The following is a 25,222-nucleotide window of genomic DNA, read 5'->3' on the forward strand; positions in this document are numbered from 1 at the left end:
GTATGCCACCGAGCTCGCGTTAATCGTTCCATACACTCTGGTCAATGCGTTTATTTACCCTGGTAAACTGATATCGCAACAGAAACCTGTTATCGATACTCTGCCGCTCTTCAATTCGCTCGTCTACTATTTAGTCGTTCGGAAAACTGTTTCGTTTTTAAGTAATTTTTCGCAAAGGTGTTAAAAATGCACAAAAATAAAAAAAATAGGACTTTTACGAGCACAAGATATCAAAATTACCAAAAAAATAGCAAAGTGTGACTGACCAAAAACGGCGCGTTTATTATTAATATTCTGTATGCTCCTGTCCATTGGTCGCTTCGAAAATTCATATCTCCTTTATTATTAGAATCTTTATGAGAGTGACGATGAAACAGAATTTCATAAAAATACAATACAAACAGCAAGTATAATTGCCGAAGTTCACAAGCCAGTACAAATGTACCCTATATTTAAAAATCGTCTAGATTGCAATTAAAAAAATGATCATCGAATCGAATAATTCTAAGAGCAGCGTTCCCCCGACTGGCTGCCTAAATGACAGAAAATTAGATAGCATCGGAACACGAATAATATTTTACCGCTGACGCCCGATGAAGTACATTTCCTTTCCACGTTTGCTTGAAAACAAAGAGAGCCTCGAAAAAATATGGGGCTACGGGACGCACACACACGCACACACACAGATAGAGACACACACACGCATACACAGAGTTACACAGTCATAGAAAGGACGCAGCCACGAATGGTGCGAGCTAGCTCGCGCGCGCTTCACTGATTACCGCAACCGGGAAGTGGTAATACATGTTCGCTCGGAGTCGCGGCAGTCGCGCAAGTTAACAAGGTTAAACACCTCAACCGTATTAACGGGAACATTAACACTCCACGACCATTACGATTAGAGACGTCTCGAGCGAAGGACTCCGACGTCGGGACGCTGCCGTGAACTCCGCCGCTGCCTGGCTGCCTCGTGCTGCGCTCGAGAGGTGGGTGGAGATCGACCGAGGGAGGGACAAGATGGTCAGAAAGTAAAAGGTTCAAGGTGGAGATGGTGGACTTTAACTTTTCCGCTGGGAAGCCAAAAGTTTTTCCAAAGAATCTGGCATTTCGACGGGAAAGTTCGATGATCCAACCTGGACCAGGCAATCGGGCATCGAGTATCCTGTCGTCAATTTTTCACGCTCTACGCTGACCTCGTCGTGGTTGTGTCAATTCGTGTAGAATCTCGAATTAATTAGAGGAACCTGAACGTTCTGTTAACCTTTCCACTGCGCACTTAACTTTTACGATCACCAGCGGTACGTGTATTTCATCTGCTATCTCGTACAAATACATCTCTCACAATAACCTACGTATGCATATACGTATACATATAAACGGCTGGAGCATTTTCCCGTTTTAAATCATTTTACCTACATTGTGTAAATAATGTAAATATACGTCTAGATCGGTAAACGACGCATCGTAAATGTACGTCTGTAGCAGTGAGAAGGTTAATAAAACAGTTACTTCGATACAGTGTTACATGAAACTCTGACTGACTTTTACAATAGCGTTGCATATGCATCACGATAGAATAAACCATTTGCATGTGAAACCTACTTGTCAAGCAATGAGTTCAGAAATCAGAGATTCGGATAATTGATGTACCACTGTGCTTGAAACAGAATGGAAATGTTGATAGAGTACATACATTTTTTTCTTCTATTCTAGTCTTTATTAATTAGGGAGCAAATATTTATATTTACATGGATTATATTTACATTTATTAAATGGACACGTTGTATGCACGTCGTATTTATTATTTTATATTTTTTTAAATATTTTCTTGAATTTCTGTAGGGTCAATATCGTGTACATTTTATGAAAGATTTTTAACATTGTTATTACAAATTTAGATTTATTGCAGTAACGAACCAGGCAGTTTCTGCTGAACGTTTCACAATAAAAGAAACCAGTTTTATATCATGAGTTTATTGGGAATTCAAGCACATTCTGAACAGGAAAGAGCAATCTTACATGACAACTTTTGGTTGCAACTATTCTTTGAAAATTGCATATGCGATAGGACAGATATAATCCAGATGGATTATATTATATTATATTATATTATATTATACTATATTATATTATATTATGCCTTCAAAATAGACCAATAGTATTTATCATAATTTACAATTTTTCCACATATATTCATGCAAGTAGTTTAAACATAAAATCCATAAGCTCGATGCAACATTTTAGTTCCACAAAATCTTCTAACGCTCTGAACGAAATCGATCGGCGTAAAATATTTAGTTCGGGAAGATCGATCCGCTAAGCTGGCGGAACTTTTCTAGAGCTTCCTTCCTCCGGTAAAATCATCTCGTCGGTCACACGGCCGGCATCTTCTCCCGCGACACAGGTAAGTAACTTAAGCAGGAAGTAGCTGTATCGTGCGGAAAAGTGACTGCAAAGTTTACCTCGAAGCGACAATCAGTTAAATAGTTTCCTGTACGCCGAAGGGGGTAGGAGAAGGAGGAGGTAAGAAGTCAGAGTCAGTCGGTGGAGAAGGTTGGAGGAGGTAGAACAGGAGGTGAAGGAGGAGGCAGTCGGAGAGGAGGACTGACGCAAAACGCGGGCTAGAAACGGCGCCGGTGTTGCGTAGATAGGCTATCCCGATAAGCGAAATAAAAGTTATCCTCCTCATTGTTCGCGGCCAGCTTCTAATTACGCGCGTGAACCGGCGTAGCAACGCGTCTATCACGAGCGTCGCCTCGGTGCATCGGATTTTCGCATGTGCAATCTGGATCCTGCTCGAGTTTCCTCGTATAGCGATAGGAATCGAGGCACAGGCAGCCATAGGTTATTCAGAAGGCGTGCAATCCGTGTTAGAATGGGGTAATCGGTGCTCGAGAATATGTTAGGCGTTATTGAAAGATGTTTCGACGCGCTGCCATAACCCGGCGAAATTAAACACTATCGAATCACTTATCCCATGAATTATTCAGTTTTATACTCTTATCGGTGTGTTCCATTAGAAACACCAGCATCAACTTTCGCGTATCGCAAGAGTTAACAGACCAGCTCCTTTAATTTCGTTCCACGGATATCTTCTCTACGTATATCACATAATTTTCAGTTTGATATAATTAACAGACTACGCACCTTTGCGGAAACATTTTCTGCATCTAGAAAGAAAACACGTAGAGACGGATCTCTTCCCTTAATAGTTTTAATCGGTTTAAAATATCACGGTGCATTTATTTATTTTTATCGCGAGTGTATAATATGCACAATTTAAAATTTTGAACGGAGAGCGCAGGAATGGAACGACGGTGTGAACGGAAATACAGTAAAACCACTATTACAACAATTTATACTGTAAATCGTGTTGCATATGGGTTGTATTAGATTGTGTTGTTTCCATATGGAACACATTTAGATGCATCTTAAACAGTCTGGTAAAATTCAGGTTGCTCGAATGATGTTACGATAAAAATGAATTTCCGAAACTAGAAAAAAAAATTAACGTCCCCCACATGTGACCGACGCGGCACTCAACGAGATAATATTGGGTTGGCAACTAAGTAATTGCCGATTTCAGTTATAGATGTCTCTCACTCCCATTTTTGTGATATCCGTAAATGCTATATTATAAAATTATTATTATGTAATTTTTTATTATCCGTGAATGTTAGCAACTGGACAAATTGAATGCAGCGGTCAAAGAAAAGCGATCAGAATTGGTCAATCGTAAAGGTGTCATTTTCCACCAGGACAATGCTAGGCCACACACGTCTTTGTCCACTCGGCAAAAATTCATGGATATTGGTTGGGAATTGATGTTACACCCACCATATAGCCCTGATCTCGCGCCATCGGATTACCACTTATTTTGATCCCTGGACAACTCCCTTCGTGGTAAAACTTTTAACGATGATGACGCTGTAAAATCTCACTTAACTCAGTTTTTGGCCGAAAAGGATCAGACTTTCTACGAGCGTGGAATTTTCAAGTTGTCAGAGAGATGGCAAAAGGTCATCGAACAAAATGGAAAATACATTACAGATTAAACTTCATTCCAAGTAAAAAAAAATTTTTGATTTCATTGAACAAATCGGCAATTACTTAGTTGCCAACCCAATAGATAGCATTCTGTCGCATACTCACTGTTGCAATCAAATCAACCATTCGCAAGCTTGTGAAACGTGTTCGTAGTAGTTTGAGGGATTGAACTATGATTCGCGGCAATCGTTTGCAGGTTTCAGGGACTGAATAACGCAGGGTAGAGTTTATTAGAACGGCGCAAGATAACGCGTCGTTTCTGGGAACGCGGAGGAATTAATAATAAACCGCGACCGCTGTCGTTCCACGCACAAACGGTACTAATTTTTCTTGAGGAACGTCCTCTATGACGCAGCGGGATCTTTAAAATGGGGACCGTTTCGACTCGGGCTCGTTATCAAACGCGCATCGGGCTCCGGAATAAGTGGACGTGTACGAAAGAGAAGAATTCCCGTCCGCGGAACGAGCGTACCAAATCCCGTGACGCGGCCGAGACGTTTCCACGCCGGTCCAGAATGATTTACCGGGACTCGCCGTAAAACGGTACCGCCGTTCCACGCACGGGAGACACAAGAGAGCTCTGATTATCACTCGAGATTGTCCGTACAAAAGGGCCCCACTATTCGCGGCGGAAGGGCCTCCAGATTTAAATATTTATAAACGAAGAGAACGCTGAAGGGAACGGCGCGGCCGCCGCGACCCCGTTCATCAAGTTTATTGTGACCCGTGGACCGGACTCGCGTCTTAAATTATTGGAACGAAACGTCCAACTTATTGCGAGATGTACTATTTCTCACAGTCCTCGAACCGCGTGCTGTATCATTTTGTTGATCGCGTCGTTCTCGGTTCAGCTAGGAAAAATATAGAGAATATCGAAAACGACAGGATGTTTCAGTTCTAAGTTACGAGATACTATACTTAACAGTAAGAATTCTGAGCTTTATTCAACAATTTTTCAAATCACACCATTGAAAATATTTCTTGCAAATTTATTAGCCTTTTTGTAGCTTCTAATGTAACAGCAATTTGTTTGATTTGTTTAACTGCCGAAAGTTATGTAATTAAATGAACAATTTAAATGCTGTTGGTCAAAATTGACCCTGCTACCGCCTTGCGTAGATTAAAATTATTGAAATTAATTAAAATTATTATTGTTTAAGAGATGAGATGAGGCAGTTTTCTGTTAAACAGATGGTCAAGAGTTGTAAAATATTGTAACATCGTTCAAGCAAGAGAATGCAGTTCTAAAGTGATATATGCGCGTACAAGTTAAAATTCGAAAGAGCAGTGTTTGAAATTGCGAACTTTATTTACGTATTATGTAGTTAGATTTATTCTGCAATTATTTAGGCAGTTATTGTACCAAGAGTAGACACTTACTGTTAGTCAAGTGCACATAACGTTGAATGGAATTTCTATTCATACAAACTTAATTTATCCAGTTATTCAGGGGAACGATTAGGGCTTATTATAAAAATATGTTCAAAAATCTAAGCTACCATAAAATAAGAAGTTCAGCCTCATCCGTCAAGGATTTTATAAAAATTGGATTTGCGGTTTCTCCAGCTTGCCATTGGTTCGAGACTTTAAGGGGGCAGTGCCGGAATGGTTAACAGAGTTTCTCATCTCGGAATCAATCGTACGATAACCGAAACTCGCAATTTACGACGCCATTACCGCCCCGGAGAGTTAAGACGCAGGCACAGGGCCAAAAACCATTCGCATCCAGGAATGAAACGCGGGCGGAGAAAAGGGAGCAGGACGAAGGGCACGCAAAGACGATAGTCGCAAAATCCGGGGAAAAAGGGATTAGTGTTATTTTAATCAGGAAATATAATGATCGCCTAGTTCGCGAGAAATCGAGGGTGGAGTGGGAAGGGGGACGTGGTTGGGTTGCGCTACGCAGGTTGCCGCGCATTTGTTACGGGCCGATAGGAATTGTTTCCCCTATCTGCGAGCTCCACTGCGACACTGTAGCCCACTGTTTGGTTGGCTGCACTGGGCTGTCTAGGTGTAGTGTGCATGTGTGAATGCGTGTGCGATGTATACCTGCTTGCAGGGCTGCCGATATGCACCGCGAGAGCGTGGTCTTATATAACTACCCCCACGGTATAGGCTACAGTCTATTGGTACATACATTGACATTGGTGCTGTCTCTTGGTTTGCCTTTTCTCCGTCTTTTCTTCCTGGCGTCCCTTTCTGCAAATAGAAATTTCAAATTGTCCTTCGATCCCATCTTCTATTCCAAGAAACTTTATCGTCCAACTGGAAATTGATTGAAGCAAATTTGAAAACGAAGTCCTAGTTGGAGGGAGCTTGCGAGTGCCATCGTTTGTCTCGTTTCTTCTTCTCTGTGCTCCCGTTTCAAGAATTGTTGTTATTCTTCAGGGTTGAACAGGCTGGACACTAGAGGATGGGTGTTGTCGGAAAATTGGTTGATTAGAAGTTAGTACAGGGGAGGCATTTGTTAAGTGATCCCAGCTAGACGTATCCTTTCCTACAACTCTTACGTTTCAACTTAAGATCCCAGCTAGACGTATCCTTTCCTACAACTCTTACGTTTCAACTTAAGAAGTCCATATTTCGTAGTAAAACCAAACTGCAAATGGGTCCAAAGCTAGACTAGAAGTCTAAAAGCGCTAAAAGTATACTTTCGTAAAACTTTTATGCGTCTACATTGAAAAATCCATTTTTCGTAGTAGAATCAAACAGCAACTAGATTAAAAGCTAGACTAGAAGCTAGGCTACGAGTCTTACATTAAAAGTATACAATCGGACTAATCTGGATCTATTATATCTATCCTAGATTCATATCCATACTAATCGCGTACGTAGTTGTGTCGAGAAAAGGACAGGCAGGATCAGACACCGAGCCTATTAAATTTATTCTTACCCAGTCCACGGTATCCCACATTATTTCTCACGCCTACAAAATCAAAGAGTAGAACGAACACCCCTGGAGAAAATCCGAAGGTTGTCATAGCTATCCCAGCCTCGAGTTTCCGATCGGCAGGACTAATTATCCCAGCCGGATCGAGCGACGCCGAAATGTCTCGGTATCATATCCCCGGCGCCCCTCTCGCGTTGCCACCGGCAATCACAGAAATTCGCGTATTCATGCTCACGTGATCACCGGCAGGTAGATTCGTTCCGGATAGAGTCCCGTCTGCCGCGAGATTGAGTTCGACTCATCTCGAAATGCTTGTAGCGACTATCCTATTCGTACATAGTCGACTGGTGCGACAGATACATAGACGTTCAGCGGGTGGTTGGGTGGCGGTGATGGTGCCTGGGGTGGGCGGGGGTAGATTCACGGAGAAACTCCGTGGGGCAGAGCGGGGACCATGGGGGGTTGGGTGGGTGGAAGAGAGGAGGGCGGAAGGAGAGCGAAAGAGAAAGAGACGGGGAGAGAGAGAAGAAGAAGAAGAGAGAGAGAGACGGACGAAGAAAAGGCGGAAGAGGAGCCGGCCCCCGGCTGAAGGAAAGGGAGAGAGAGAGACTCATGTACGCCGTGTATCTATTTGCAGACACAGATAAACACGGACAGGATACCAACACTCCGATACACCGGGACAGAGCGAGAGTGTTCTTATAGTGGAACTTATTGATCCAACAAAACTCATTTCAAGATACAGTGCGAAGTCTCCAAGATACTGCTCTCTCCTACTTCTCTCTCTCTCTCTTTCTCTCTCTCTCTCTCTCTCTCTCGCTCTCTCTGTCTCGGTCTGCCTCTCCACCTCTTTCTCACTCTCCCTCTCTCCTCACACTCTTCTGTCTCTCCCCCGATTCCTTCCTCCTTCGTCCAGCACCTCGACGCCGTTCGACGCCCCCGTCCACGCGACAGCTCTCCTCCCTCTCGTCTTGTACACCCAGGACGCTCTCTGTACACGTGCACGGGGGCCGATTAATGAATCTGCAGAGGGGGGCTGGACTCTCGGTTTCTTTCACGTTTCTTCCCCTTCATTTTCTGCGTTTTTCGCGCGAGATACGGCGACGAGCTCGCACGCGATTTTTGGAGCACGCTGGAATCGGAGTTTTGTGGTTTTGGACCACTTTGGAGGAAGGGGCCAGGTAGAAACCTGTGAGTGTTACGTTTCGTTGGGCTGAAATCTACGAGTGATTTTTGAAATCGGAATTGTATTTTATTATATGCTTCGTTGATAAAATACAAGCACCATGCAATGCACATTTTAATCTCTTATGCAGATTAAATTGGATTTGCCCGAGCAATGTTATTTATTGTACACATGATATGTGGGCCTTAATTAGACTCCGAATCTTTGTGCAAAGTGAGTATTTTCTGCGTCGCTTGCGGCCACGAGTTAAATGGAGCTTTTTAACTTCCTTTTAATCGTTTTAATTATTAAGAAATAACACGGCACAATGTGCTTCACTGTGTACTTCAGATACTCATTGTTCTTCTAATGCATCAAACGCGAAATCTAGATATAATATTATATTAGAATATTATTTCTAGTCAAATACGGATAGATCAGAATAAGATTTGCAAGAGAATTGAAATGAATAGTTTAAAAGATTCGCTGGAATCAGAATAAAAAAGATAGTAATTCTGAAAAATAATATCAAAGATTGCAGAATTTTTGTTTTAAGGTGTTATATATAAGTGAAGTCTTCAAAAATAGAAAACACATTTTGTGGTTTTTAATTAATTGTTGGGTCCTTGGTAATACAAGTTTTCCATAATCCAATGAATATGTGAGTTTATTCTTTCTAGCTTAATTATTGCTTTGATAGCATGAAAAATTGATTTAACATTTACAGTCTTTTCGAAAAGCACTTCTTCACCTAAGTACCTTGGAAACTTACGCGATATAAACTGCAGTACCTCAGGATCAGTGATATTAAAACTGACTGAAAGTTGCACGCGCACCAACGTTGGGTTAGTTAAGTAAACCTAAGGAAGGGGGAGGGCCATGACCTTGCGAGCAAGCAAGCTGGCATGTCTTCCTGTTCACTGCACTCTTGCCGTTGTAACAATATGGAATTCAACCCATTTACCAAGCTCAACGAATCGTAAATTTTTACAATGTTCGTATAGTTAACAAAAATTATATAATTAGTAGATTCCTAATGAAGTTAACGGTGCTCATTTGTTTCTGGGTCTGTACAACCAATTATCAAAATTATTTTCCTAGACTATTTCAATTTTAATTTTAATGAATGAATGTAAACTAGAAGTCTCGTTGGAAGTATTGTTTTAAATAATTTATTACCACATTGTTCGAAACATTAAGAAATATAACCTTATTTAAGAAAGATAATAGATTTTGTTAAGAAGAGTAATAATGAGATTAAAGTTTCATTAGAAACACGTGATTTATTTCCTTACCGATCTATTATTGAAAACACTGAGCAACAAAAACGCTGTGCAACAAACGAAAATGAAAATCATTTCTAAAAAGTACTTAATAGCAATTTTGTCAAACATTTCGCTACTATACGACTTTTACTTGATAGAGCAACATCCTGTTCTTTACCTAACAATTTCCAAAAGCGGTGGAAAAATCCAAAAAAAAGTTCATCCGTCTGAAACGAGTGCGAATTTGCATGAAAGCATTGGAACGATCATTTTCAAGGGCACCGCTGTGGAAGGAGAAGAAAAGAACCTGTTCAGTGTTAATTCGACGCTCCCTTGTTTCGTATCAACACACAATCACAGCGCCGACGGAGAATCACTGGCATGGGCAGGATCTTCGCCGGAAAAGTTAATAATCAGCCCCGACGCGTGACCTTGTACTCCGTTTTCCCCTCGCCGCTTTCACCGCTCGTCCGAAATCCAAAGTTTCTCGGCAACTCGACACTGCAAGCAATTTCGGCGCGGAGGAATCCCCTCCCCTCGACCAAGCGTCCTACTCGCCTAACCCTGTGCCGTAGCAGTAAAGGAAAGTGCATAAAGCTGTAGAGTGTCTCCACTTGGAAGGTGGTGCTTGTACCTCGGGCTGTCTTTTCTTGACGGGGTGGAGACGAGGGAGAAAGAGAGAGAGGGAGAAAGAGAGAGAGAGAGAGAGAGAGAGAGAGAGAGAGAGAGAGAGAGGACAATTCGGTGCGAACGTTTCGCTCGGTAAAGAAATGCCGCGGATCTTTATTTGCGGCGTTGCACTAGCCACCCCCTGCGCACTACCTTTCATTCGGTATCGCCCAGTTCGCCTTTTAATTAAAATTTCAACAGCGAAAGGTGTCACCGGGCTTGGCGATACGGGATAAAGAGAAGTGGCCCACGAAGTTTTATAGAGTCACCTGGAGGACTCGGCCTGAGTTTATTATCCCGCGCATGACCATGGACCCTGGCGACCTAGGGGTGCGTAAGAATACTCTCTCTCTCTCTCTCTCTCTCTCTCTCTCTCTCTCTCTCTCTCTCTCTCTCTGTACGGGTAAACAGATGAACTGACTCGCGATTGCGTGAAACTTCTGATGGTGTATATCTGATAGTATTGAAGAGAATAGATGGACGATGTGTTCAGGATAGCATAGTCTTAATTCTAAGTATACTCAAGATGTTAGACTAGTTGTTCCTAAGGAGAAAAAACGTCAACGTGACGGGTTGGTTGCTTTCTTTTAAAGAGAGAATATTTCGTCAAAGGTGTGGCTATCTATTGAGCTTCACTGTTTCATACACCAAGCGTACTATAATTATTGTACAACAAGTATAGAAAAATCGATTAGGCTCGGAAAGCAATCGTTACGAGTCCCTGAGCACAGATATATTGGCAATAAAGAATTCCTCAAACGGCAGAAAGAAATTACACTGATAAGCTCCTGAGCCCTCGAAATGCTTATAGACTTTGAAAGAGCACTTCTGTACCGAAGTATCCCGGAGGCTGATATGAATCGCAGTGGCCCGGGATCAGCGCATGACCATGGACCCCGGTGACCCCAGGGGTGCGTAACAATATCCCCGCCGAACGGATAAACAAATGAAGGAACTTACGATTGCGTAAAACTGCGAAGTGCCTGTGGTTTGTTTGTCGGCGGGAGCGTTCTCGTGGCGAAGACCCGGGTAGCGAGTGCGTGAACAGGCCAACAGCGGCGAAGAACGAGGAAGATAGAGCGGGAGAGGCATAGAGCGCGACAGAGAAAGAGCGAGTGAGAGAGGGAACGGGAGAGAGTCTGTCGGAGTTGAGAAGGAGAACGCCGGTGAGAGGGGTGGCCGAGGAGAGACGGGTTTAGGTAGGCGAGTCGCGAAGGATGGGTGAAGAGGACGCGGAGGGAGGCACAGCCGTAGAAGGAGGAGAAGGTGGAAGAGGTAGAGAAGGTTGGAAAGGGGGTGGAAGGGGCGGAAGACCACGAATGTCGGGGGGAAAAGAGGGAAAGAGGAGGCGGGCGAGAGAGGAACGGCCAGGAGAGGGAACGAGTCGGAGGAGATAGATGTATGTAGGAGGGCCGCTCGATACAGCCCCAGCAACCCCCTCTTCCACCCCCTCCCGAAGCCAAGCATCGCATCGCGAGGTTAAAGTGAGAAAAGTCAACCCCAGTCACTCGCCGAGTTCTCTTACGCTGGAATATCGAGAGGGTAGCCGCGACTCCGATCTGGATCGACCCTGGACCGATCGTCTGGAGAAGGTAACTACCCTCCCATACTTTTTGGTACCACTTTCGTTCGGATCGCCCCGACACTCGAACACATCCTTCAACATTCGATAAATTCTCATCGTCTCAAACGTCGAGTAGGCAGAGTTAAGAGGTTGGGCAACTGGAAGGGGTAACTGCTCTCTGTACTTTCTGGTACCGGTCACTCGAGTCGTCTTTACACCTGGATACTCGAACGCGTGATCGTGTGATCAATCCTTTCGCGGATAGAGCGAAATGTCTTGGACGTTGTCAGGGTAGACGAGGTCTGAACAGGATAAGCAGGAAGCATCTTTGCATTTTCACCTCAATACTTAAGGATATAGGTAGGACTTTCTCGAAAGCGGATAAATGTCTTGATATAAAGCAAATTGTTTTCATTCCAATTATGGAGACGGTAGACAGGTCACCATCAAGAAGGATGACCTTCCGATACTTTTAGCATCGTTTGTCCAGATCGTCTCTATTACTTGATTGGATCGCTTGCCAGTAAATGGATGTCCGAATAAATCGATATCGTTCAAATATCTGACGCCTCCATCGAATGGAGATGAGCACCCGAAGAAGTCGAAGCTGTCCATGATTTTCAGTTCTCAAACATCGAAAAAGCTTCAAATAGACGAGCTTGTGGGGCATACAGGAGAAGACGGGGCGCGATTTAACGGCTGAAAACGATCGCAGCTTCGAGCCGAACTCGTGAAGGTTTCGCGGGAGTAACCGGAACGCGAGCTAGCAGTCAGTAGGTGGATGCAGTCCCCGTCAGGCTATCACGCCGCCACTTATCGAGAGACTTTTAAACCCACTTTTCCGAGTTGGCTGCCTTTCAAAATTCGAGTCGAGAGGCGTTCTCTCGCTGGCAGGTCTCTGCCAGCAGGAGACCTGCCGGGTTGTCACTTGGCTGGTTATCCAGGCACTTCCATGCCCGGCCACGCGGATACGAGTGCATAAACATGCGAGCGAACGCCATCCTAGCTAAAGAGTACCTTTATCTCTATCCAGCCGCTCCTGCCCCCACTGCGTCCCCCTGTCCCCTTCGCCGCCCCCCCCGTCGGCCCCGTGGTCCTTCTCTTTTCCTTTCAGCCGGCTCGGCCTCTCTTTCGTCCTGTCCCTTTCTCGTTTGCCTATCCTCCCCGCGCTCTCGTCCTCCTGCCACCCTCCGAACACCCAGGCATTCTCCTCGTGTGACGCTGTCGTGGGTGGAGGACAGGGAGCAGGAGGCGACGGCGGAGGACGAGGAGGAGGAAGAGGAGGAAGCTCACGTAGGTTACTCCTTTCTGCCGGCAGAGGATATTGTGATTTTAGCGTCTGTGTAATTATGGAAATTAGCGACATGGAAAGCCTAGGATAAAAGGGTTGATTATAATCCGGCCGCGGGGGTGAGCACCGACCTCCAACGTCCCGCTCCTCCTACCGACCATAGATTAAAACGCTCCTTCTACGCTAGCGCCTTTGCTTCCACCGACTACCCCTATCCGACGTCCTCCCACCGCCACCCCTCGGCCATCCTGCGCCATTCACTCTCGCAGCGTCACCCCCTGTCCCATTCTCTGGCATCTCAATTTTTCTCCCGATCGTGTGTCCATCCTATGAGTACGACAGATAAGGTCTGCCACGGTCCGAGTCATCCCCGGGATGACTCCGTTCACCCGGAAGCTCGGGAATAAAGTGCCAAGTGGTTAACGTTGAACTTGGCTTCGTCGGAAGCACCTCCTTAGCCGAGTAAAACTACTGATCAGCTTACAAGGAAACTTGTGAACTTCCCATCCGGGGGAGAAAGTTTGATGTCCTCGACTCAGCGTTTGACACCCCGAAGCGTTGGTCCATCGATGATTGTGGATTTTATGGAGGAGGTAGCCTCCGGGAGGACACGGGTTAGAAGAAAAAATGGCGCGGCCAACGAGGAATTGTTTTCCACCAGGCTTGGGTGCAATTGTCCCCCGACCTATAACGGTTTCTCTTTTACCCCCTCGTGTCGCCACGACATTGGCGCGGGTGTTCCTCTCCCTCCGGCGTGTTCATCCCTTTCCATGCATCCCCTCCCTCCCCCGGGCCATGGTCTCCTCTCTCCTCGCCGCTTTTTCCCATCTGGCTATTGGACTCTACCTTTGGGTGTTTCGGCGCGGCGGCGACGGCAGCGGCGGGCAGGAACCTATGATGCGATCGGATATCGAATATCGGCTGGCTCTCTGATTGGTCGTTCTACCGCGCACGGTCGCAGCCGGAGCGCGCCAGTTACGACTGATTTGTTACGTAAAAACGTCGATACCTTCTATACCCTCTCTTGTCCCACCCCCGGCGCCGCCACGCTCCCTCCACTCTCCTTCCGGCCGCCCGGCCGCCCCGGCCGCCCCTACCTCGCCACCCCCGGAGACACGCTCTTCCCGCCACCTTGTTCTCTCCTTCCTTCTTTCACGGCCACCCTTCGCCCGACCGGTCTGGCCACCCCTTCGACGGTCCTCGTCATGCCGCCACCGCCCCCAACGGCATCGCGCGCGATAGACGAAGGAATGGAAGAGAGAAAGGAAGAGAACTCGTCTTTTTTATCGGCGCTGTGCGCCACTGCCTCCTCGTTCGGTCGGGCATGAACGCATTATCGGAGCAATGGCTGGTCCACCGCGCTGCCGATTCTGATCAACCTTTCCGTGTTCCTTCAATCATTGAAAAGTACCGACAAATGACTGATTTTATGCGGATGTTGTTGGCAATTTGCATCGCGTTGTAGGGAAATTTGTGCAATGACTCGCCACCCTCACCTGATCGCGCCGCAGATTCTAAACAAATTTTCTTAAGTCTTTCGATAATTGAAAGATCCTAACAAGTTACTAAATGTTTTCTTTGTGGTTACATTTTAATGCGGGGAAATTGATATTGAATGAGGATGTTTTGTTTAGTGATTTTTTAGGAGTTAATGTTAAAAAGGAGTGCATTCAGTTTATCAACTTATTTTAGTATATTAATTTTATGACTTTTGGTTTTTAGTTTGTAATCTATCTTTTTGGTTTGTAATGTAATGTTGTGCTTTAAATTCATTCATTTTATCAGGTAAAATCAGAACCAGATCTTTCAAAATAAATTTTGAAGACTTCTTCTACCATTTTGCAAGTGACACCAAAGAATTTCTTCAAACTTCTATAATTATTTTTAAAATGATCTGAATAACTCTTTCGTTAATCATTTTTGAAATGAATGTTGTTAATCTGTTCTATTTATTCCCTCCTTGAAACATTAATAATATTTGTTGCAAACTCAATAAGAAATACTATAATTTGAATGATATAGTAATCCCTGTCCACACATACTATTCCATAATATACCATGAGTCTCCTTTGTTTCCTTGGTTCTCTGACCAGAACCGTCCACGTGTACTTAACCAATAAATTCTTTATCGCGCGATTGCACTCGGTTAAACCGATTGATAATTCTTGTTTAACTCTTCCACTCTCGGTAATTCCAAGGCAAAATTATTATAAGTTAGAAGTAAATTTACTTTGAAGAGGTTAAAGGAGGTCGACCGCGACGTCAAGATATCGCAGGAGGAAATCGATAGCCGGAGGTGTCTGATGGAGTTCAGGGTCACTTCTATTTTCCTAAGCATCACCAACAGTGCGGTTGCAACCCTGTTTGTCTCCGTACCAATATTTCGCGTTCTCTACACAATCAATCTACATGTCAATGTATGCAGCCCAAAGAAGCGTAGAAATTTGTTTAAACAAATAAGTCAGAGTTCTAATTTAATCAAAACCAACTTGCGTCAATGTGGCAGATGGTCTACGATATTTTATATTATCTTATCTCAGTGTAGAATTGTTGCGGAACGTTTCCTTTTAAAATTGGAAGTTAACGACTCCTCGGACAGACCAAAAAAGCAAGAAATAGGAACAATAAACAACATCCGCGTACTTGACGGCAAAACGACCAGGTTTCCAGCGCAAGAATGAGTCTTTGGCCCGTAATTATCGATTTCGGGTGGCCCGAAACACTTTCGACTGGATATCCGCTGGTTCGAGGTCGGGCCCGTTCCAGTTCACCGTATCGCTGGAACATTTCCGAGACGCAAGAAGGCTCGCGGCTTCGAATATTCGTATCACGGCGGAGGCAAACAGCCGCGTTACGTAGCCGCCGCGCGCGCTGACCGTATTGTAGAAGCGTATTCAATGGCCGGCCGCCATTTAACACCCCGGCAAGCCGCGAAGTTTCCTGCAATGAAAGCACCGGCGCGGAACCTATTGTGAAAATATCTGACCACTGTCCGGTGCAATGAGGTATGGCTGACCCCGGGGCCGGCGGGTCGGACCTCGGGTACAATGCACGCGCGTGCTAGTGGCCGCTCGTTGCGAAAATATTTCACGCGGCCGCTGCTAAAGGGACATAAACGCACTTAACGACAGTTCCATGTCACCGAGCCGAGCGCCCGTTCCACGTTCCGCTCGGTTTTAACGACGCGGATCGACGCCCCTGTTCCGTGTCGGCATCCTGCATTTTCCTAAGAAAAAATCAACTCTTCCGGTCCTGTTGAAACAAATTTCAAAAATCGAGATGATCAGCTGGATAAGAAGTTCGCGTAGACGCAATGCTCTGAATCTGGATCTGGTTCTGAGTCTGGACCCTGGTCTTGTATCGGGTGTTGCAATAGTCGCAATTGCTTCGTCTGTTACCTGATTCAATTTTTCAAAATAGAACAGAAAAAATTAAGTAACTAATTATAATAAGTTTCTCGGATAGAGTGAGCAATGCAGACGCGGCAACTTGGGTACATCTTTATAGACCGCAAATCTATTTTTCAACTGGTTCCACAAATGGTAAGAAAAAAAAAGGAAATAATGCAATTCATCACGAAAATCGAACGATATGGATATGACAAATTGATCGTCACGTTAGTTTAAAAGTTACTTGAGCACCCGTCTAGCCTTCAATTTTACATTTACAGCTGTCAAAGTCCCACTTTTTACGATGTGTTTCAATCCTTAATTGTGCTGACCGATGACAAGAAGAAAAGAGACTAATTTAGTTTAGCTCATTGGGATTGGAATGATATAATGCGCTACTCTTACTTGGACCCTACATCTGCCTCGACACAGCCTCGACAGCTCTTTTGGCAACTAGCCTGCATCTCAGCTTGTTTTAATCAAGTCTAGTAAACCCAATCAATGGACACCAGGTATAAAGATACCATACAAAAATATTTAGAAAACTTGCTACCATAGAATCCGAATGGACTCGATCATTATCTCTTATGAACTAGTCTGATAATAAAACCGATCAAAATACAATAGGAATAAAAATATTATACAAGGCTATGTAGAAAAATTTCTACCGCGGAATCAAAATGGACAAAATTATAATCCTCGACGAACTAGTCTGCCAAAATCGATAAATGTGCACGACGAATAATACCGTAGAAGGCTATTTAGAAAAATTGCTACCATAGGATCGGAATGGACCCAATCGTCCCCTATAGAGGCATCAAGATCATCTTTTTAGCTTCCCGGTACCATAAAAATGGCTTGCCAGGCGAAGAACCGTGTGTTTCGCGCGAGCATGCTAGGGGAATATCGGCGAAAGAAGGAGTCTGAGGGAAGGAGCTCGGCGGGGGTGGGTACCAGGGAGGGCGGAAAAGAAGTGCGTCCCGAAGATCGGCAGGGAGACGAGGTAGGAGGCCAGCCGGGCGACGAAACGACCGACGAGCCCCGTCGAAGGTATAGAGAGCGCAGACTCAATATCTCCGAACCGAACCCTCCGATAGGTCGAGGTTCGACTTCGAGGGTGGGAATAGATTTCCAATCGCGCGGGGGGTGGTCCTCCGGCGGCGGATGCTCACCGGGCGAGCACCCTGTTAAACCTCCTGCCTGCTTCGGTATGCCGGGGTCCACCCTTTCCTCTATAGGTGGACCGAAACGCACCTACACGCACTCTCCTCTCCTCTCTCTGCCGCAACCCTGCGCCGCTCTACCCCTTTCCGATTCGACGCTGCCGAAGCGGACTGTCCGAGAGAGGGGCAGAAGCTACGACTACAAACAGGAGACAGAACGATTCTATTGACCAGGCTTCGATGCGCGCATCTGGGCGTAACCCATTCGTTCGTTCCGTCGGTCCGAAGTCGGAGAGAGAAACAGAGACAGAGTGAGTAAGAGTGGCACAGAGGGAGAAAGAGAGTCGGATAGACGGGGGTGGAAGAGAGCCAGCCGTGGAATGCGACCGGCTGAGAGAGAAAGAGAGAGAGAGAGCGAGAGAGAGAGTGAGAGAGAGAGTGAGAGAGAGAGAGAGAGAGAGAGAGAGAACAGAAGACTGTACCGCGCCTGCGAATTGTCGTCAGGGCGATGGCGACACTGGAAAAATCGAACTGAAATAAACCGAAGCGTTTTCTTCGCGGAACTCTCGAGAGTACCGGTTCTACCCCTGTCCTCCTCCCGCCAGAGTCCTACACTCCTACTTACCCGTTGGACCTTTCGCTCTCGCTCCACCTCCAGTTTTTATCCTCGTCCTTCTACCCCCGCGCCGCGGCTGCGACGCTGTCGACCGTTCCACTGACGGTCCCCCACGCCGCCGAACCTCTCTCACCTATGATACGGCCCGCGTTCCTTCCTCCCTGCACCGCCAGTTGCGTTACTGCCGGACTTTCTTTGCATCTTCAATCGACGCGATCGAACAATTTATATCTTCCAGGCGACCATTTTTGTATCCTCCCCGCACTTTGCTGGTCCATACGTGGCCTGTGTTAACTGTGCTCTTATAGTTTTCTTTCGTTCCTTTAATGGGAGAACACAACTTTTGCCAGTATGGAATAAGGTTTCATTACGATATAAAAAGATGCACGACAAAATAGCGACGTCAGATGGACTGTGAATTTGGTGCACTTAGAACAAACACGAATAGATGAGATTTGAAACAGTAAAGGCATTAAGAATGTGAATTGACGGATTAAGTTTAAGAATATTTTTAGTGAAAATTCATCGTGAACATTTGAACGGATCTAGCTGTCCTACTGTAATTAATAAAAAAATATCCGCTGCCTCGGGGAAAAGTGGGTAGATACCAAATGTTCTTAGACAGTGAACGTATTGCACCAAAATACATTTACAACAAAAGCCGCTATCAACAAAATGATAATAAAACATATGTATTAGCTTGGAGGCAACGAGCGTAGTGCGAGTGGTATCAGGTTATCAGCTAGACAAGAGTGTGGCGTTCGCGTTGGATTTGATTTAGGTATAGTCTAAGTCTCGGTTGAGGAGCATCAGGTTGTCAGTGGCGAAGGAGGCAGGATTCTCGGGAAGAAAGAAATGGACACAAAGACCCTCGGAAGCTTCTCGGTCGCAGCGGAGGAGGGAGGGAGGGGTTGTAACTCACGTATATTCGCGGCACATAATCTGAGATACCGCGGCAAGGCGGTCTAGCCTCCGGACACGAACAACCCCCTTCGCGTCCAACCCCCCCGTCCGCGACCAACCCCCGCGAGCAGCTCCGGGGCCGAGTTGTAGCTGCTAACTTAGTTTGTGAACTGCAAAATCCTCCGCCACCCACGAGGGCATACAAATAATAATTCTTTGTTTCGCGGGGGCACGGAGACGTGTAAATACCGGCGTGGTTTTCTCCGACTTGCACGGAGCCCTGCCAGACAAGGTACAAGTGAGAAAGAGCTGGCCCCGTTGTGGAGAGAGCGGACCATTCTTCCCGCGGTACCGCCTAAATCGCTCCGACAACTCATCCGCTGAAAGTTGCGACGAGCTTCGCGGGTCTACGACGGAGCTTCGCCTCTTTCCTTGCAAAACACTGCTTCATGGCCTCTTATCCCTCTGTTCCTCTTCCGGCCTAGGGATTTTAGGCTCTGGACCCCGAATCTTCGGTTCTCGATTTCAGGATTCCGAGCTCGATATCCGGTGTCTTCGATTTGAACTCTGAGCTTCGAGATGATATATTCAAGATTTTCGGTTTCGGTTCTGCGCGCCGTGTTCTAGTTTCCAAGATTTGCTTTCTGGGTTTAAAGTTCTAGTTCCGGAGCTTCGGATTCTGGATTCAAGGTCTACGATGCAAGGTTTAACATTTAACGAACGATGTTCCAGATTTAAAATTGAAAGTGCAAAGTTCTGCGTTACAATTAAAATTTATTTTGATCCTGGGTTTATCGTTCGAGGTTCGGGGGATCCAATGTTTAATGGTCAAGATTCAATGTCTATAACCGAAGATACATAATGTTCGAGGTTTCAAGTTCAAGGTTCATGGATCTTGATTTCTAGTTGTAGGTTTTACAATTTGGGTTTTAAGCGCTTCTACAATTTCCCAAAATCGTGAACCCATCTTGTTAGTAAACCGAAGGACGCAATCTACGCACTTGCCATGATTAAATCGCGAAGAAGTCCGGCGTATCGGGAGCTAATAGATCAAAATTGGAACAATTGGTTAGTCAAGAAAGTTCGCTAACGAACCTGCTTGTAACAGAAGCGTCGTGGACAACGACTTGCGGCGACGTCAGAGAAATAAATTCAGCAGAAGAACTACTTGCGAAGATTCGGGACAAGGTTCCGCAATGTCGTAGGGCGAATTTCCACGTTTCTTCTCTACCTGACGAAAGGAAACGCCGTTCGAGTTAGATAGAGAGAAAGAGAAAAAGAGAGAGAGAGAGAGTAAAGGAGGAGGAGACGAAGAGCGAGAGAGAGAGAGAGAGAGAGAGAGAGAGAGAGAGAGAGTGTTCCAAGACTCTGAGAGGTCTCAGTCCGGGGACTTCTACGGAGAACCCAGGGGGTCGTGATGGGGCGGTCGGTCGGAGGTATTGATCTCAACTCTTGCTTTTCTCAACTTTTTATCCGGCAGAACCGACCGGCACCACCACCATCGCCGACCTCGACGACGACTGCCGGAGTCGGCAAAGCCGCAACTTACTTCAATTCCTCATTCCCGTGCGAATTCTTGGCTTGAACTTATGACCGGCTCTCCCAGCCCCCGTGCCTCCAGTCGTCTGGCTGCTCGATGCCTTCCTTTCGCCTCTCTCGAACAGTGAACGCTAAACGAGCCGCCACGAATTCCTCTTTTACCTTTCGTTTCCTTTCCTTTCCTATTCGTTCGCTTCTTTTTCCCCTTCTTTCGACCGGCATTCGGAAAGCGGGGAACTTTGCGCGATTTTCCGGTGAAATTGTGACGACAGTGACCGGAATTTGTTGAAGAGAGCAGCCGACAATTTCTCCAAGTTTACCGACTGACAACTCTGTTTCCTCTTCGAATCTATGGACAAGCGGCAGTTAACGAACATCGATATTAAAACATTCTAAATGGAACTCGATAATTCAATCTGGAATAAGGGTCTTGAGCACATTTGACGCATTTCGAGGTACAGTAAACTCTCCCTAATTGTCCAAGTTGTTTTTTCAAAACTGTCCATGTGTACACTATAAAAACATATCACACTCAATATCAAAATTCCAAAGATAATATGTTCATATAATATGCTAAATATTTATGTTGTTCACTTTTAAATGGAAATGAAATTCAATTTTCCTGTTGTCTATAATATTTTGCAGTTACAATTAACCTAGACATAAAACAAACGTAAATGTTCTTTTTCGTGTAGGAATTTATTAACGATAGAAGAATGTGAATCGACGCAACTATGAAAGAAATCATAGCGCACGGGATATAAGCAATTAAAAAACTGTGCAGTACAAGATTCCTTCACCGTTGACAGTGTCCACAAAAATCTGGTAATCGTTACTCAGAAATGAAATTTTCGGATACAGTTTGAAACGTCATCGAGATTGTCGGTGGCTGCGGGGTTGGGATCAAACGATGGGAAACAATTTACTGGCGCGAAAAATTGTTGGCGGAAAGAATGTTGGTACAGTCACGTAGCAGTTGTACTTAATTCGACGTTCTGCAGCCAGCTGGATTACGGTAGACGGATCCCGGTGGATGTAATAAAGCGTATCTGTCGTACATTATGTGGCGGAGTAGGTAATCGAGGCATGTAGATACACGCTCCTGAGAATTAAAATTCAGTTTCGCGGAGTCTAGCCGGTAAGCAAGCCACGAAGCAAACTCTCATTTCCCATCCGGTGAAATATCGTGTATTTATTTGTCTGTGAAGCCCCCGGTTCCTCGTCTCGACCACCTTCCACCCCAGACTCTCCGATGTGCCGCCTCTTTTGGGCACGGAAGCCCGCAGAAGCCGGGGTTTGCCGGTGCTCTGCCGAGGCAGCAGCTCTCTACGTTTCCACCGTTTTCGCGAAATTAATATATCCCTCATATACTTTGCATATTATTGCAATATTCCGTAGCTATTACTCGTCCGCCTTTTCCCAACCCCCGCCCCGACGTCCCTTCGCCCCGCGAAAGGTGAGCTCGTGCATTCGAATCCACATCGTGAACCGAAAGTAGATTTCCCCTATCCACGTCTCTCACCCTCTCTATCACCCACTTTCTCTCTCTCCCTCTCTCTCTCCCCAGCATCCCGCTTCGATTCCTGGTGTTTAAATTCCCATTCGTCGGAATTTCGACACATAATCGAAGCCATGAATGAAAAATCTCGTTTGGATACGAGCCTTCTAGAAATCTGTATCATTGGTGGTTGAATTTCGAGCATGAAATTCGCTGGCGTTAATTGCCGGATTTTTATGTGTACTCGTCGATTACTCTACTCTGTATTGAAAACTGCTGGAACGAACATTACCGCTAGCATTATTACCATTTGAGAAATTTTCCTTTGCTTCCAATTTTATTGCGCACTCATCCGCTTTCCCGATACTGTTGCTGCGAACTGTTTCACGACTATTCTATCTTCATTTCAACATAGAGTATTAGTACGCTTTTATAGTATTTAGTAACGTAATACCGTTTTAATGAGAGATAATGAGGGAACACTTCATTTGGGACGAGCTGGTAAACAAAATAAAATAAACATTAATGGGATATTAATAATTAGAACGACTTGTTAGAATAATTCTTCTCTGATTGCCGAAAATGACGCGAACAATGTGGTCAGGTATCACAGAATTAGTCATTCTCTCATGTTTAACGTGTTCTCATGTTCTAGAGTCTACTATTTCTCTTTGCTGAATTATTTGAGTAATTTATAAAGGAGGTACAATAGGAGGTATAAATAAAATACGTTAAAGCACAAAAGATATACAAACGATTCCTGAACATGCAACACCATCGCGATGCACTTTCAATTTCATGAAAATGAAGCACATTAACCTTCTGCACCGTAACAACGAATCAAGCTTGTGCTGGAGATTCCACAGATAATCATCTAAATATTGTTACGGCGACTTGTCCAAATCAAGTCGCTGTAATGTGAAACTGCCCTGTTGTGAACAACTCCTTAAAGAATAATAGAAGATAGGGGTTGCCACGGAAAAGAGTGTTACCAACGGACAATCGAAGAGTCGAGATCGGACCGTCGAACGAGCAACATTTCAAATTGAAAGATCTAAGACGTAATTGTATCGAGTTGTGTTATAGTTAATATTCTTTATTGTAAATATAAAATGCCGCGACGCGAGAGAAATGGAGTAATTCGCAACAATATGAATGCTGGTCATTTCTTCCAATTCGAAAGAATATTCTTCTGCTGTTAAACTCTAGGAATAAAAGTAAACGAAGACATAAAGGAAATAGAAATTGAAATAAATCGTAATGCCAATGACGTGCCATAATGATAAATATAAATACGCTTCGAAACGAGAACTTAAACAGAGTTAAATGGTTTATATCCCGTTGTTTTCGGCACGCCGATCCTTCGTTATTGATAAAATCGAGGTCGAACAGTCTGCATCGGCACAAATATAGCAAAATTTCACCAGGACCTGCGTCGGTATCAGCGGAATTAATTAGCAGCCAGTTCAGTGACACTCGCAATTGATTTAGAAATAGAAGAGTCTGGCCTGTTTCTATTTAAAGTTGCTCCGCTCAATAAACAACTTCAATATGCTTGAACATTGTTCGTCTGTCGACCGTCGCAATTTTACATTTTCGAAATTTATTTTCGGCGGTGTCGTAGCCGGGCGATCGAAATACCACGTCGTAATTTTCATTGGGCGACGTTTGGCGATTGCGAACGATTGAATAGCAGCGTGGCGAGAGGCGCAATGATGTTCGAGCAATTAATCGAACACACGGGGAAAGACCGTTCCGAAATGCACCGCGAAATCGTCCTCGACTTGGCACGAATCGGCTGTGGCCCGCAACGTCGGAGCATAGAGCGCGAAACTAACGCGTGGCAAGCCAGCGGAAATAGTAACTTAAGGCTGCACGCTAATAAATAACCTCGCCACTTTAAAATTGTTAACACAGTAGACGCCTCGATTTACACTGACACTTCGAAACTGGCACGGGTCTGTTCGTCAAACGTCGTTTCAAAATTCAACATCCACGATCTTGGTCGTCGCTCGACCGTTTCGAGTCAAAAAAATCTCACTAACTCTGATCCAAATTCGAACTATCAAATGAAACATACACTGAGAGATCAGAGATGCCTGATCCTATCACTAACCCTGACACTTATTGCCACAGTAGAACCTTGATGATTTGAATTAATCTGGGGAATTGTGCAGTATATACAGTGGTCCACGAATATATCGTGATAGAAATTCATCTTAAATCACCTCTAGTTGCTACTTTAAATCGTATAGAAACTAGAAGATCAACGTTTGTTGCAGTCATTACGAGCTCACGCTCTTTCCATCGAATATATCTCAACACACACAGTATCTCATATTATATAAACAACAGTACCAGAAAAATTGGTTTTTAACTGCTGCAGGGGGAATGAATTACATTTGTAACAAATCGTGTAATCGCATTTTTAAGTGAAACTAAAAGATATAAACATGTATAACAACTATTACTATTTTAACTTTCGTGTATTGAATGATTACCAACAAAACTTGTTTGCTACTTATGTAAACGTAAGAATTAACGTTTAATACTACAGACTGGAGTTTAAGATTAAAGACTGCACGAAATATGTTTTAGATAGTGCTAGTTCAATCTCTTTACGTTGATTAATTTTCGATAAAACTTGCTTTACTATAGTAAACCGTGTCCGTGATGGACTGCCTAACAATAAACGTATCTCCACGATACTCGGTCCAAAGAAAATTATGTAAATATAAAAGCACAGCGTAAAAGTAGGGGGAGACGATTCTGCAATAAATCATGGATCGGAGAAACAATTTACGGTCGGGGAAAAAGGTCTCGGCCTCGCTAATTGCTCGCAGCCGGTCCCCACGGGTCTAGAAAAATCCTGGACGGATGATCTATTTTAATCCGTCGGATCGACGATACGCATAAAATGCTGCAATTAATAAATCCGTTCGCGCGTTCACGTGAAACGAGAGACGGTCGCGGGACTCGGTCGCACGTGCGAGCGTAGAGGATTTCTTTGACGATTTCCATTCCTCGAATGGCGGTCCGCGTACGAGAGCATAACGAACCGTGTCCTGGCAGTCGTGGCGCAGGAACAAATGCGGCGTGTTAGCATAAATCTCGAAATCCATTTGAAAGCGGGAGCCTATTATCGCTCCCGGACTACCGAGATCGTCTCTCTGTGGCGGATTCTGGCTAATTAAACAAATGATTCGCCTGGAAATCGCGGGCT

At 44.8% G+C, this 25,222-nt stretch overlaps 1 long non-coding RNA gene across 2 annotated transcripts in view; it reads left to right on the forward strand.

Annotated features, from left to right (window-relative positions):
* The first annotated feature begins 11,551 nt into the window (after positions 1-11,551).
* LOC117222264 (uncharacterized) overlaps positions 11,552-25,222 on the forward strand; it is a 57,220-nt gene continuing 43,549 nt past the window's right edge. For both annotated transcript variants that reach the window (XR_004490646.2, XR_013033667.1), the window contains exon 1: positions 11,552-11,628. This is a non-coding gene — a long non-coding RNA (uncharacterized LOC117222264). The remainder of the gene's footprint in view (positions 11,629-25,222) is intronic.

This window comes from Megalopta genalis, chromosome 6 (genome assembly GCF_051020955.1).
Source record: "Megalopta genalis isolate 19385.01 chromosome 6, iyMegGena1_principal, whole genome shotgun sequence".
NCBI lineage: Eukaryota > Metazoa > Arthropoda > Insecta > Hymenoptera > Halictidae > Megalopta > Megalopta genalis.